General features: G+C 44.9%; 1 long non-coding RNA gene across 1 annotated transcript; it reads right to left on the bottom strand.

The window, feature by feature from the left end:
* Positions 1-517: 517 nt before the first annotated feature.
* Positions 518-3,127, bottom strand: LOC309347128. Its single transcript, XR_014158876.1, has 2 exons — positions 2,969-3,127; positions 518-735 (listed from the first exon to the last, which is right to left on the bottom strand). It is a non-coding gene; the product is annotated as an uncharacterized lncRNA (long non-coding RNA).
* Between the last annotated feature and the right edge of the window lie 10,983 nt (positions 3,128-14,110).

Here is a 14,110-nt window from a genome sequence, read left to right on the forward strand (position 1 = left end):
GAACCGGGTTCGCGTCTCCGCTCCTCCACATGCAGCTGCTGGGTGACCTTGGGCCAGTCACACTTCTCTGAAGTCTCTCAGCCTCACTCACCTCACAGAGTGTTTGTTGTGGGGAAGGAAGGAAAAGGAGAATGTTAGCCGCTTTGAGACTCCTTCAGGCAGTGATAAAGCGGGATATCAAATCCAACCCTGTATGATTTCAGAGTAGCATCTGTCCAAGCCCTGCCGGGAGATGCTGGGATTGAACCTGGGAGTGCCTGTGTGCAAAGGCAGCTGCTTACATTTCTGAGGACTAAGCGATTGATTAAATAACTGATTTTCCTACTCCCAAAGTGCAGCTTTCCCCATCACTGACATCAAGTTAACAGGAAGCTGCACCATTTGAACTTTGGCCTGCAACCAGCTGTCAACAGGAAGCACAGCCAGAAGATGGAGCAGCCATGTCCTTAATGAAGCACGGTGTACCTTTTACACTAATTAGCAAGCTTCTTTTTCTGGGATCTGGATACTTCACACAGGCTGGCTCGACAGTTTTTATTTATAGGAGAAGTGTCACCGAGCCACCTCTCCCAAACGGCATGTCCTATCGTCTCGTTGCTGCAGGCAGCATGATGCTCCACTTAGAACCCAACAAGATGGTGCTTTGATGATGCTCTTTGTTCTATTTCCCCTCACCTGACTCTGTCACAGCTGCTAAGAAGCCTGAGCTGCATTTCCCACCAAAGCTGTTATCGCCTGGAAGGTGTTAAAAAAGAAAGACTAAGATTAAAACAAACACTGAAATAGCTCGCCAGCTACATGGGAAGATGTCTTTTCTTCTTCTTTTTTTAAAAAGAGGATTAGACAATTCCATAGAGGGTATTGCTAGTAGTGGCTACTAGCCACAGAGTGTTATGGACCATCTGGACGAGGAGGAATGGTGGGAGGCTGCAGCCAGAAAACCCTTCAGAAAAGTCTCAGAAGAGGAAAAGGAAGAGCCAGGGGAGTGGTGGTGGGATAAGGAAGATAGGTCAGAGGATGAAGTGAGGGCAGAATGGATGGATGCTGAAAAAGCAACAGGTTAGAGTGACAGAGAGGAAGAAGAGGCAGAGAGCACTGCAGACACAGGACAGGCAGCTGAGGAGGAGGTGGGGACTGAGATTCACAGGAGCCTGCCAGTCCTACTGTATTCAGCTCCCCTCCTCCCTTGTCTCCAAGGGCACAGAGAGCTTTGCAGAGGAAAGAGCACAGGGCCCCTCTCCCCAATGGAGTTCAAGACTGCTGGGAAAGCAGCCAGACACGAAGGAGACTTAGAGGGAAGAGGGAGGCACAGATTGTCAGTTCTGGCTGTAGGTTTCTCTGTAGTCAACTTTATTGCTCGTCTCTGAGATGCTATGCTGACCAGCAGCTGAACCAATCCTGACCCAGACAGGGGCTGTGCTCTACCTCCACTTTCTGAGGCAGCACATGGCCCTGAATATCAGCTGGTGGGCATCGCAAACAGAGAAAGGAGTGGTCCAGATATTGGTGAGGGGTGCATTAACCCCATTGCCTGTTTTTAAGCGGTGGTTCTTGCTTTTAATCAATCAGCATATATGTTTTGGGGGGGCGGGGTTGTCATGGTCAGACCACTTCCTGGTGAAACTTGGACTTTGGGGAGTCCTGATCCCTGAGATCATTGTCTTGAACTCCACAGGAGATGTGCATTGTGGCCCCATTTCTGGCTGAGATCATACAGGCCCTGTCTCTGTTGAACTTTTGGTGTGTGGTGAAGACTTTATTTATTTCAGCAGGCATTTTAAGAAAGCTTTTCTAACTTTAATGTTAACCTCAACTGAACTATCTCATTCATATATACAAACCCTCCAACATTTCTTCAATGAAAATAGGGATGTCCTAAGGGAAAGCAGGATATTCCGGGGACTAATCAGAAACAGGGTGGCTTCTGTAAATCTAGGACTGCCCCTGGAAAATAGGGAAACTTGGAGGATATCTCTCTATAATCATTGTGTGCCACTTAGAAACTGTAGCATTAACCAGTATGAAAGTTGTTGCAATGATATAACTGTGGCCAGAATGATTATACCAAAAAATTGGAAGGGAGGAAAAAACTCCCACAATAAGAGAATGGCAAATAAGATTTTGTGAATATATAGAATCAGCAAGACTTACAGCAGGGGTAAGAGGCCAATCAAAAATAAAAAAACTGATAGAGTGGACGTGTGTGAAGGAATACATCAAAAAACATTTTTCTGGTATTAATATATCAATATCAATATATCAATATGCAATGAATGAAACTTATAGAGTAAAAAATTGAGAAGAAATGGGTATAAGATGAGATAGTCAAAAATAAGATTGATAACACAGCAAAAAGAAGAAAAGAAACAAAGGAATCCACATATACAGAAGTCAAAATTTATGTCTGTATTTTTAGTTTGTATATTTGTTGTTGTTGTTGTTTTGTAATCTAAGTTGAGAGGTGTATGTAAAGGTAAGGGTAAAGGGACCCCTGACCATTAGGTCCAGTTGTGACCGACTCTGGGGTTGTGGCGCTCATCTTGCTTTACTGGCCGAGGGAGCTGGCATACAGCTTCCAGGTCATGTGGCCAGCATGAGGTGTATGTATCTATGCATAATAAGTTTATTTAGTGTTCTGGTTTGTGTTTGTAAGTATTGCATTTATCAATAAAAGTTTTTTTAAAAAAGAAATTATATAACTTAAGGGTTGTGTCCAATGTTAGTCCTACTCAGAGCAGGCTTATTAAAAATAATTTCAGGGGGTCTTCTCCAGGTAAGACTTAGTTGGACACAACCCTAAATAACTAAATAACTAAATAACTGCATTTAATTAGAGAGGGGGGGGGGAGAGTTCCTTTTTTTGGAAAAAGAAAGACATGCTTCTTTTTTGTAGATGGATGGGGCAGATGTTAAACAATCCTTGCAGGTGCCTGGTCATGTTTGGCTGCATTACAAATCCTGCACTAACCTGATCTAATGTGCAGCTGTTTCTCCGTGTTTGCCCGATTAACCTATTAAGAATGGAATTTAACCACAGGCATCATTTCTGCATAGCTGCTGGTTAATTTATTGACAAATTAAACACACTGTCCTTTCTCTCCAACCAGCCCACAGCAGGGTGTGTGCTCGTGTTACAGCAACAATCGCCTTGAAATGTAACTCCAGGACTTTCTGCAGAAATGATTCATATATGAGCTCACCACTGAGGTGTCCCTCAGAGTGACATGGGATGGTTGTAACAGAGAAGGTTGTCATGGAGATGCCTTCAAGCCTGTCTTTGAATTCCCCAGCAACTGAAATCCTGGCCAGTTCTGATACACACTTCAGGCAAGCGGTGAAGAAGCCCCGTGGCCCTCCAGATGTTGTTGGAAGTAACCAATGCATGAACCAGTAATAGCTCAGTCGGTAGACCATCAGACTCTTAATCTCAAGGTTGTGGGTTTGAGCCCCATGTTGGGCTAAAAGATTCATGCATTGCAGGGGGTTGGACCAGACCACCCTTGTTGCCCCTTCCAACTCTACAATTCTATGATTCTCCAGTGACATGGCTGGATCCCAAAGCACTCCCAAAGAAATCAACCTGCTCCTTCATATGACATTTAAATAGAATCATAGAATCATAGAGTTGGAAGAGAAAACAAGGGCCATCGAGTCCAACCCCCTGCCAAGCAGGAAACACCATCAGAGCACTCCTGACATATGGTTGTCAAGCCTCTGCTTAAAGACCTCCAAAGAAGGAGACTCCACCACACTCCTTGGCAGCAAATTCCACTGTCGAACAGCTCTTACTGTCAGGAAGTTCTTCCTAATGTTTAGGTGGAATCTTTTTTCTTGTAGTTTGGAACCATTGCTCCGTGTCCACTTCTCTGGAGCAGCAGAAAACAACCTTTCTCCCTCCTCTGTGTGACATCCTTTTATATATTTGAACATGGCTATCATATCACCCCTTAACCTCCTCTTCTCCAGGCTAAACATGCCCAGCTCCCTTAGCCGTTCCTCATAAGGCATCGTTTCCAGGCCTTTGACCATTTTGGTTGCTCTCCTCTGGACACGTTCCAGTTTGTCAGTGTCTTTCTTGAACTGTGGTGCCCAGAACTGGACACAGTACTCCACGTGAGGTCTGACCAGAGCAGAATACAGTGGCACTATTACTTCCCTTGATCTAGATGCTATACTCCTATTGATGCAGCCCAGAATTGCATTGGCTTTTTTAGCTGCCGCGTCACACTGTTGGCTCATGTCAAGTTTGTGGTCAACCAAGACTCCTAGATCTTTTTCACATGTACTGCTCTCAAGCCAGGTGTCACCCATCTTGTATTTGTGCCTCTCATTTTTTTTGCCCAAGTGCAATACTTTACATTTCTCCCTGTTAAAATTCATCTTGTTTGTTTTGGCCCAGTTCTCTAATCTGTCAAGGTCGTTTTGAAGTGTGATCCTGTCCTCTGGGGTGTTAGCCACCCCTCCCAGTTTGGTGTCATCTGCAAATTTGATCAGGATGCCCTTGAGTCCATCATCCAAGTCGTTGATAAAGATGTTGAATAAGACCGGCCCCAAGACAGAACCCTGTGGCACCCCACTAGTCACTCTTCTCCAGGATGAAGAGGAACCATTGATGAGCACCCTTTGGGTTCGGTCAGTCAGCCAGTTACAAATCCACTGAGTGGTAGCATAGTCAAGACCGCATTTTACCAGCTTCTTTACAAGAATATCATGGGGCACCTTGTCAAATGCCTTGCTGAAATCAAGGTAGGCTACATCCACTGCGTTCCCTTCATCTACCAGGCTTGTAATTCTGTCAAAAAACGAGATCAGGTTAGTCTGACATGACTTATTTTTCAGAAATCCATGCTGACTATTGGTGATCATAGCATTCCTTTCTAGGTGCTCACAGACTGTTTGCTTAATGATCTGCTCCAGAATCTTCCCTGGTATTGATGTCAGACTGACTGGGCGGTAATTATTTGGGTCCTCTCTTTTCCCCTTTTTGAAAATAGGGACAACATTTGCCCTCCTCCAGTCTGCCGGGACTTCGCCTGTTCTCCAGGAATTCTCAAAGATGACTGCCAGTGGTTCTGAGATCACATCTGCCAGTTCTTTTAATACTCTTGGATGCAGTTCATCTGGCCCTGGAGACTTGAATACATCTAAACTAGCCAAGTATTCTTGTACTATCTCCTTAGTTATTCTGGGCTGTGTTTCCTCTGCTGAATCATTTGCTCCAAATTCTTCAGGTCGGGCATTGTTTTCTTTATTGGAGAAGACTGAGGCAAAGAAGGCATTGAGGAGTTCAGCCCTTTCTGTGTCCCCTGTTTGCATTTCACCATCTTCTCCTCTGAGTGACCCCACTGTTTCTTTGTTCTTCCTTTTGCTACGAACATACCCATAAAAGCCTTTTTTGTTGCTTTTAACCTCTCTAGCAAGCCTGAGTTCATTCTGTGCTTTAGCTTTTCTGACTTTGTGTCTACACGTGCTGGCTGTTTGTTTGAATTCCTCTTTGGTGGTTCCCCCCCTTTTCCATTTTTTGTACACATCCTTTTTTAATCTTAACTCAGTTAAAAGTTATTTAGATAGCCACCCTGGCTTCTTTAGGCACCTTCCATGTTTCCGTCTCATTGGTATTGCCTGAAGTTGTGCTTTTACTATCTCCCTCTTAACAAACTCCCAGCCATCATGAACTCCCTTTCCCTTTAGTATTACTGTCCGCGGGATCTCACCCAGCACTTCCCTAAGTTTTATGAAGTCGGCTTTCTTAAAGTCAAGAAATTGAGTCCTAGTATGCTTGGCTGCTCCTTTCCGCTGTATAGTAAACTTCAGAAGAGCATGATCACTCGCGCCTAATGATCCTTCCACTTCTACCCCACTAACCAGGTCATCAACATTGGTTAGGACCAGATCTAAAATGGCTGTTCCTCTTGTTGCTTCTCCCACTTTCTGGACAACGAAGTTGTCTGCAAGGCCAGTGAGGAATCTGTTTGACCTTATGCTCTTGGCTGAGTTTGACATCCAGCAAATATCCGGGTAATTGAAGTCCCCCATTACTACTATCTCCCTTCCTTTTGCATGCTTGGCCATCTGTTCCAGGAAGGCATCATCTATGTCCTCCGTTTGGCTTGGGGATCTATAGTAAACTCCCACAATGAGGTCCCTGTTATTCTTCTCTCCCTTAATTTTGACCCAAATGCTCTCACTTTGGCTTTGAGGTTCTAAATCTTGGATCTCTTCACAGGTATACACATCCCTGACATATAACGCCACTCCTCCTCCTTTCTTGTCTGGTCTGTTTCTCTGAAATAGATTGTATCCCTCCATTATTACATTCCAGTCATGGGACTTATCCCACCAGGTTTCAGTGAAATGTATTTTTAATCCTTGTTGGAAGCCGCCCAGAGTGGCTGAGGAAGCTCAGCCAGATGGGCAGGGTACAGATGATGATGATGATGATGATGATGATGATGATGATGATGATTTTAATTTATACCCCACCCTCCCCAGCCAAGGCTGGGCTCAGGGCGGCTAACAAGCAATAATAAAAGCAAGTTGAATGAATACAACTTAAAAACAATATTAAAATACAACATTAAAATATTGAAACATTAAAATATTAAAATGCAGCCTCATCAAAGGAGGAGAAAGGAAAAAGGAAAAAGAAAGAGGGGGAGGGAATCAAATTGGCTCCAAGCCAAAAGGCCAGGTGGAACAACTCTGTCTTACAGGCCCTGTGGAAAGAAATTAGATCCTGCAGGGCCCTGGTCTCATGAGGCAGAGCGTTCCACCAGGCCGGAGCCAGAGTTGAAAAGGCCCTGGCTCTGGTTGAAGCCAATCTAACTTCCTTAGGGCCTGGGACCACTAGGGTGTTGTTATTTATGGACCTTGAGGCTCTAATTAATTATTAATTTATAATGGACCAATTTCTTAGACACAGGAACTACTCACCCACAGTGTTTCTATCATTCCAGGATTCAAGCTGAGATTGGTTTTCCTCCACCTCACCACTGCATCCCTGGTTTAGGACTTTAACGGCTAAAGCAGTGTTTCCCAAACTTGGTTCGCCAGCTGCTTTTGGGCTACAACTCCCATCATCCCTAGCTAGCAAGACCAGTGGTCAGGGATGATGGGAATTGTAGTCCCAAAACAGCTGGAGACCCAAGTTTGGGAAACACTGGGCTACAGCCAGCACCTTGAATTGCACCCAGACACAAACAAAATTTTGATAAATTCACCAAGTTAAACTGGAAGGGCAGGGGAGATTGAATCAGAAGAATGTAAGAATCCACCTTAAACAAAAGAGGATTGGCTCAGTACTGACTGTGATGGCTGGCAGTGGCTTTTTGGGGGTTCCCACAGGAGTCTCTCCCAGCACTACCTGGAAATGCCAGGGACTGAACCTTGGAACTTCTGCATGCATGCAAAGCAGAGAGCCAGTGTGGTGTAGTGGTTAGGAGCGATAGACTCGTAATCTGGTGAACCGGGTTCGATTCCCCGCTCCTCCACATGCAGCTGCTGGGTGACCTTGGGCCAGTCACACTTCTTTGAAGTCTCTCAGCCCCACTCACCTCGCAGAGTGTTTGTTGCGGGGGAGGAAGGGAAAGGAGAATGTTAGCCGCTTTGAGACTCCTTCGGGTAGTGATAAAGTGGGATATCAAATCCAAACTCTTCTTCTTCTTCTTCTCTGCCACCGAACTGTGAACGAGGAATTCAGTGGGGGAATTCCAATATCCCTGTGAGGCATTCTGTCTTTTATACAGCAGCCACAGTGACCAAGGGTATTCAGAGGCAGGAAATGCAATCTCTCCTCGCTCTGCACATAGGCAGGTTGCCACCCTGAAAGCCTCAACCCTGCTTCCATTTGAAGCTTCTTCATTTATATATATAATACGCATTTGGGAGTCTGATGCAGCAGGGGGAAGAAACAAATTGAATCAGCTCCCTAAAGCTGCTCATCAAGGAGATTACATGGAGCAAAACAATTACTTTCTGCCTTTAATTTTAATCCAAGGATCAGTAGCCTGGGGAGGGAAGTCACTCTCCCCCGCCCCCCTCGCCTGCTCCACAGTCTATTCCATGAGTCACAGAGTTGGACAATCCTTTTGTCTGACCCATCCTCTGCAGAGATTAAGAATATGATCTGGGAGGCTCAAATGCATGGTACCACCCGATATCATCTGCCTCCACTAAGGAGGGAGAGAAATTCAACTCGCCTTCGCATTTAGATGCTCACTCGACTAATTCACTCTTTCCAAAACGATATGCAAACTGAGACTCAACAATTTTTTTACTTCTCAGAATTTTGCAGGGCAGTTCTCCAGCATGTACAAAATGGCATATCATGGGGTGATATGTCCCCCCCCCAAAAAAAAATTCACATACTTGTGAAACTAAAGTATGAAAATTATTTGGGGGCAAATTGCTTTGCAAGAATGACCACTCCCTGCTTAAAACGAGGGGCGCCCTTTGCGTGGACGCGCGCAGCCCCTGGATCTGGAGTGGCTCCATCAGCATAGGCTTGGCTTTGCCTTCCCTCAGGTGGGATACCTGGAGGTCTCCGCCTACCTCAGTCAGTTGTCCAATCCCACCTGGGGGAAGTGTTGCCAAGGAGACCAGGCCAGGTAGGGGAGGGATTACCTGCCCACACAATAGAGGGAGGATCTTACCTGGGAATCCTCACTTGGTTCCAGAGCTTCTCCCACCCTACCCACCCTCAGTTAATGTCTTATTTTGCAGGTTAACTTTTCTTCACAGGTTTTTCAGGTTAACTTTTCTTCACAGGTATGCGGGCGCTGCTACGTTAAGGTCGCTGTTAAAGGGCCGGAAAGGACTTTCTCTGCATTGGCAGGTTTCACCTTTCCCATAGCAAAATGTCACAACTTTGGCGGTATCAGGCCTTGGGCGGAATCCTTTAGTCCATCTTCCTCTTTGCGGCGGCGATACCAGGGTTCCTCGTTAAAGGGGTTTCTGAAGGGAGGCTTTGACCGGACGCCGAAAGGTCGTCATTGCTCTCCCCTGCGGCGGCGGCGTAACGGGGGCGGCTATCTCTGCTTGAACATATGTTCTCCAGAGCCGGCTCATCCCCCCCCCCCACACACACAGGATAACCCTGATGCTCCCTAGGTCCCTGGCTGGGGACTGGGGAGGGAGAACGTCCAATGCCTGAGCCAAGGTCTACCCACATTTGAAATTTAATAAAGTTGTGGCCAATTTAATCCCATAGCACATTGTCTTGAGTCATTATTCCACATGACGGGGGGGACCGCTCGGGATCTGGGGACTCCGCCTGTCCACGCAATGTGTCTATTGGGCAAGAATGCATACACAAATTTTGCACTAAAGGGCTGGCGAATTTTCATAACGACTTGGAACACTCTGGTCTGAAGCAAACGGAACATTCTTGTCGGGAACAAACAAGGCTCAAAGCTGCTTGCATACTGAGATCCACATGGAGACTGGGATAACAAAAGCCTTGGTGATCCTCATGGACCAAATGAAAAGGCCTGAAGGACCATAGGATAGGCTGGAGGTCCCCACTCCCCGGATTTAGGAGGTTTGGAGGAACAAGAAGGCACTTTTTGGGCTGGGGGGAACCACAGATGGGTCCTGCTCCAATTTTTAAAATTGAATTTTAATAACAGCTAGCGAGTCACAGAAAGAAAGGAATGAAAGAAAAAATAGCTTTTCAAAAAAGGACAAGTTGTTGCAATTGCTAGTAAAGCAGTATAGGGTACAGCTATGTAATTTACTGAGTCAATAATAAAAATACCAAGAGGAAAAGGATGTGTGGCCTCTCATTACAAAGAGTCACATGGTCAGAAATAAAGCAATTGTATTTTTTTCAATTCAAAAAAGAATATTAAAAAATAACCATGGACTGTACTGAATCCAGGCACTCACATAGAGCTGTGGCAACTGACACACCTGAGGCACAGTATCTGTGTATAAATTAGACAAAATAGCAAAGAAGCAATTTGCCCCCCCCCCCCGACACTTTTAGCTTAGGAGAGGTTTTTAATTTTTTAAAAACAGTGACTGCCAAGTCACAGGTGTTTGAGGGAGAAAGCGTTTGTACCCATATGTGCTCTCAATGACATCATCAGGAGCATAGCGTAATCTGAAAAATCTGAGCTATTGTCTGATGAAAAAAAAAAATATGGAAAATGCAATGGAGGAAACCATTCTCATTCCTTGAGAAAGCCCTACACAACAGCTGCTGAATTCTTTCACACATAGCTGATACCAGCACTCAGCAAAGCCAGGCCACTTCCTGCTGTTTAGAGATGGATGCAAGGCTCTATGAAAGGAAGAAAGGTCAATGAAAAAATACAGCAGACCAAGCTCCCAAGAGATCAGGGAGCATTGCAGACTCGACCACTGAGTTTCCCCTGTCTTTGTGCTGGAATCAGTGCTGATTTCCTGAACAAATCTCTGCACGAGAACCCCTTTCTAGTCTAGTTCTGATATGTGGAGGTCGAAGGGGTTATTCAAGGAGACGGAGACATAGCCCTGGGCCTTTTCACAGCTATATTCTAGCTCTGCACTCACAAAACTGTATCTAGGTCATGCTCATTGTTTTGTGTCCCCCCCTCCTTGCAGCAGGTACAACATTTGCTCGTTTCAGGGAGACAGCGTGAGAGAAGTGAAAACGCTTGCTCAGTACCCCAAAGAATTTGCAGGGGCGCGGGTGGCGCTGTGGGTTAAACCACAGAGCCTAGGACTTGCCAATCAGAAGGTCGGCAGTTCGAATCCCCGCAACGGGGTGAGCTCCCATTGCTTGGTCCCTGCTCCTGCCAACCTAGCAATTCGAAAGCACGTCAAAGTGCAAGTAGATAAATAGATACCGCTCTGGCAGGAAGGAAAACAGCATTTCTGTGCGCTGCTCTGGTTCGCCAGAAGCGGCTTAGTCATGCTGGCCACATGACCCAGAAGCTGTACACCGGCTCCCTCAGCCAATAAAGCGAGATGAGCGCCGCAACCCCAGAGTCGGCCACAATTGGACCTAATGGTCAGGGGTCCCTTTACCTTTACATTGGCCTTACTTTGCTCAGATTCATTGTGAGATGTCTGGACATGTGCTTGGGGATGCGTCTGTGCAGGGCTATCTTAAGCATAGACGGCACCGGGGTGCAAAGATCCACCCGGCGCCCCCCCCCCCGATCGCCCAGTCCCAGGCACACAGAAGGGTAGAGCCTGCCAACTGCCTCAGTGCCTCACTGGCTGGCTCGCCCCCCAAACTCGTGGTACAGAGCCACCCGCAGCAGAAAAGCCTGCCATGGTGCTCCGACTGACAGGCGGGCTCTTCCCAGACTGGACTCAACTCTCGGCCTGGTCCCATGAGAGCCTGGCGCCCGGGTGTCCCGCTCCCCTAGCACCTATGGGTAAGACGGCCCTGGGTCTGTGGCTCACCGGTAAAGCATCTGCTTTGCATGCAGAAGGTCTCTGGTCTGATCATTGTTTGTTCTGGGAGGTCGAGCATAGAGTTGCTGCCGCCAGATGGAGAGAGAGTGGCTGTTGAAGCTTTTCTCCCTCCCCGATAATTCGGGAACTCAGTTATGTTTCCTATTTAGAAACTGCATGCCATTGGATATCAGGTGATGAGGAGCAGGAGCAATGAATGGTTGTTGCTTCCATATCCTGGTTTAGAGCTTCCCAGATGTAGCTGGTTGTCACACAGGATCCTGGACTAGATAGATCTGTTGTCTGATCCAGCAGGGCTCTTCTTTAGGATTAGAGCTAGGATCAGATAAAACTGAGATGGTGTTTAGTAACTAGTGTGCTGCCAAAGATTTCTGTGGTTGTTACTGGGCAGGAGAGGTTAGTGTATCTGTGTGTTGTAAGTAGCTTAGGGACCTCTGGGTATCAAGCAGCTGTCAAATCTAATAAATAATAAGAATGTTGAAACTTGCAATTTGCACACATGGCATAGTCTTAATAATAATAATAATAATAATAATAATAATAATAATGTGTATTAAAGCTGCTTTTACTTACCTTCCACCTGTTACCTGTAGGGCCAGTTAATCCTGGAGATCTGGCAACCTTAGGTGGGAATGCCTCAAAATCTTTTTTAGCAGGTGAAGTACTTAAGGAATTTGGGTTGATCATAAACAAAAGAGGTTCCCCCTCCCCACAAGGTATAAATAATTTATTTTTATTTTTATTTTTATTATTATTATTATTATTATTATTATTATTATTATTATTATTATTATTAGTGATGTTACTGAGCCTATTTGGGGAAGAGGACAAAGATTTGCTACATAAAAAAATGGGTCATTCGCTTTCCCCCCCGAAGATTTCCAAATGAATGACCTTGAATAGCAGTATCACAAGGTGTGGTTCATTACCTCATTAGAGAAACTTATGAACAGAAAGTGAACATTTCCAGGGGACAAAGGACACAGGAAAAGTTTGCAGCTGTGTGACATTGCTTTATTTTTTTATTAACAACTTTTTATTGGGTTTTATAAATAAGGATCATAGGAATAATAAATCATACAAATAAATAGACTGAGTCTTCTCATGTCACAAAAATAGCATAATAAATTTGTAGTAATATCTACAATATATGGTGCATTATTAGTAGTCAGTGTATAGGTTCTTGGTTTGTGAATTAGTTTAACGAAAAACAAAGGAGCAACAGAATAGAACAGAATTATCAGATAACATTCAACATCGCATAGCTAAACGCCCAGTCAAGAGCCCTTGTGGTTGTGCTTGGATTAAGTATCAGTAATATTCATTTTTCCTCCTATGCTACCAATGAAACAGTATAAAATGTTGGTATATTGATGAACAAGGGAGGAAGGGGTTCAAAGTGAAGGTAATATTTATGTTTAAATTTAGATTTAGATCAGCCAGATTTAACCAAATGCTGATGGGAGGGATTGTTCATTTTCTGGCTTACTTGTGTACGTTATGAAATTAAACCAGGCTGAGATAAGACTGTCTTTCTTGATCCGTCCTCTTATCAACTGCAGTTTAGTTGCTAATCTCTCAAGAAGGGCTGCTTCCCAAACTGTTTTGTACCAATTGTCTGTGCCATAATGGTATTTCCAGTGTTCTTTGGTTATTTTGCGTCTCACCACTTGTAATAAAATGTAAATCCAGATTGTTGTCTTGAAATATATCTAATAATAAAGAGAATTTTAGATCGGCTTCCAATTGTTATTTCATTGTTTCATTAATTCCTTGGAATATTGAATTCCAAGAAGGCTGGATTTTTGCACATTCACATGACATGTGGCAATATGTACCCTATGTGGGGCAGCCCCTTCAGCAACATAGTGAGGTGCCAGGATGGAGCATTTCCAGCTTCATAGGGGTTAGGTGGGGACGCGGGTGGTGCTGTGGGTTAAACCACAGAGCCTAGGACTTGCCGATCAGAAGGTAGGCAGTTCGAATCCCTGCGACAGGGTGAGCTCCCGTTGCTCAGTCCCTGCTCCTGCCAACCTAGCAGTTCGAAAGCACGTCAAAGTGCAAGTAGATAAATAGGTACCACTCTGGCGGGAAGGTAAACGGCATTTCTGTATGCTGCTCTGGTTTGCCAGAAGTGGCTTAGTCATGCTGGCCACATGACCCGGAAGTTGTATGCCGGCTCCCTTGGCCAATAAAGCAAGATGAGCGCCGCAACCCCAGAGTCAGTCACGACTGGACCTAATTGTCAGGGGTCCCTTTATCTTTGCTATTAGGGGTTATGTATCACCTACATATGAGTTTAAAGGTTAATTCTCTATTGCTCAGTGAAAAGAAAAACTTAAAAGCCCCCCCCCCCAAGTCTATTCCATTTCCCCTGGGTCAAGTTCATAGCTGTAATCACCTTCCCATTGATGTTTGATAGGGTCAAGTGAACTCACCAAAGCGCTAAGTAGAATTTTATAGATTGTGGATGTTATACATAGGCCTAATCTGGCACCTGCAAGGAATACGCTTCTTAATTCTTAATGCTCAACCATCTATATTGTCTGCTTGGTTCTTCCAGTCGATTACATCAACAGTAGATCATTCATTTGTAACCATCCTTGACCCCGAAATTTGTTTTGCACCGAGTGAGATGGTTTGCTTTCATTTACTCCCACTCCGCCTGCAGAATTAATAAAAGTTATTATTGTATTTATTAAAA

Source organism: Podarcis erhardii (genome assembly GCF_964252035.2).
Source record: "Podarcis erhardii genome assembly, chromosome: 7".
Taxonomy (NCBI): Eukaryota; Metazoa; Chordata; class Lepidosauria; order Squamata; family Lacertidae; genus Podarcis; species Podarcis erhardii.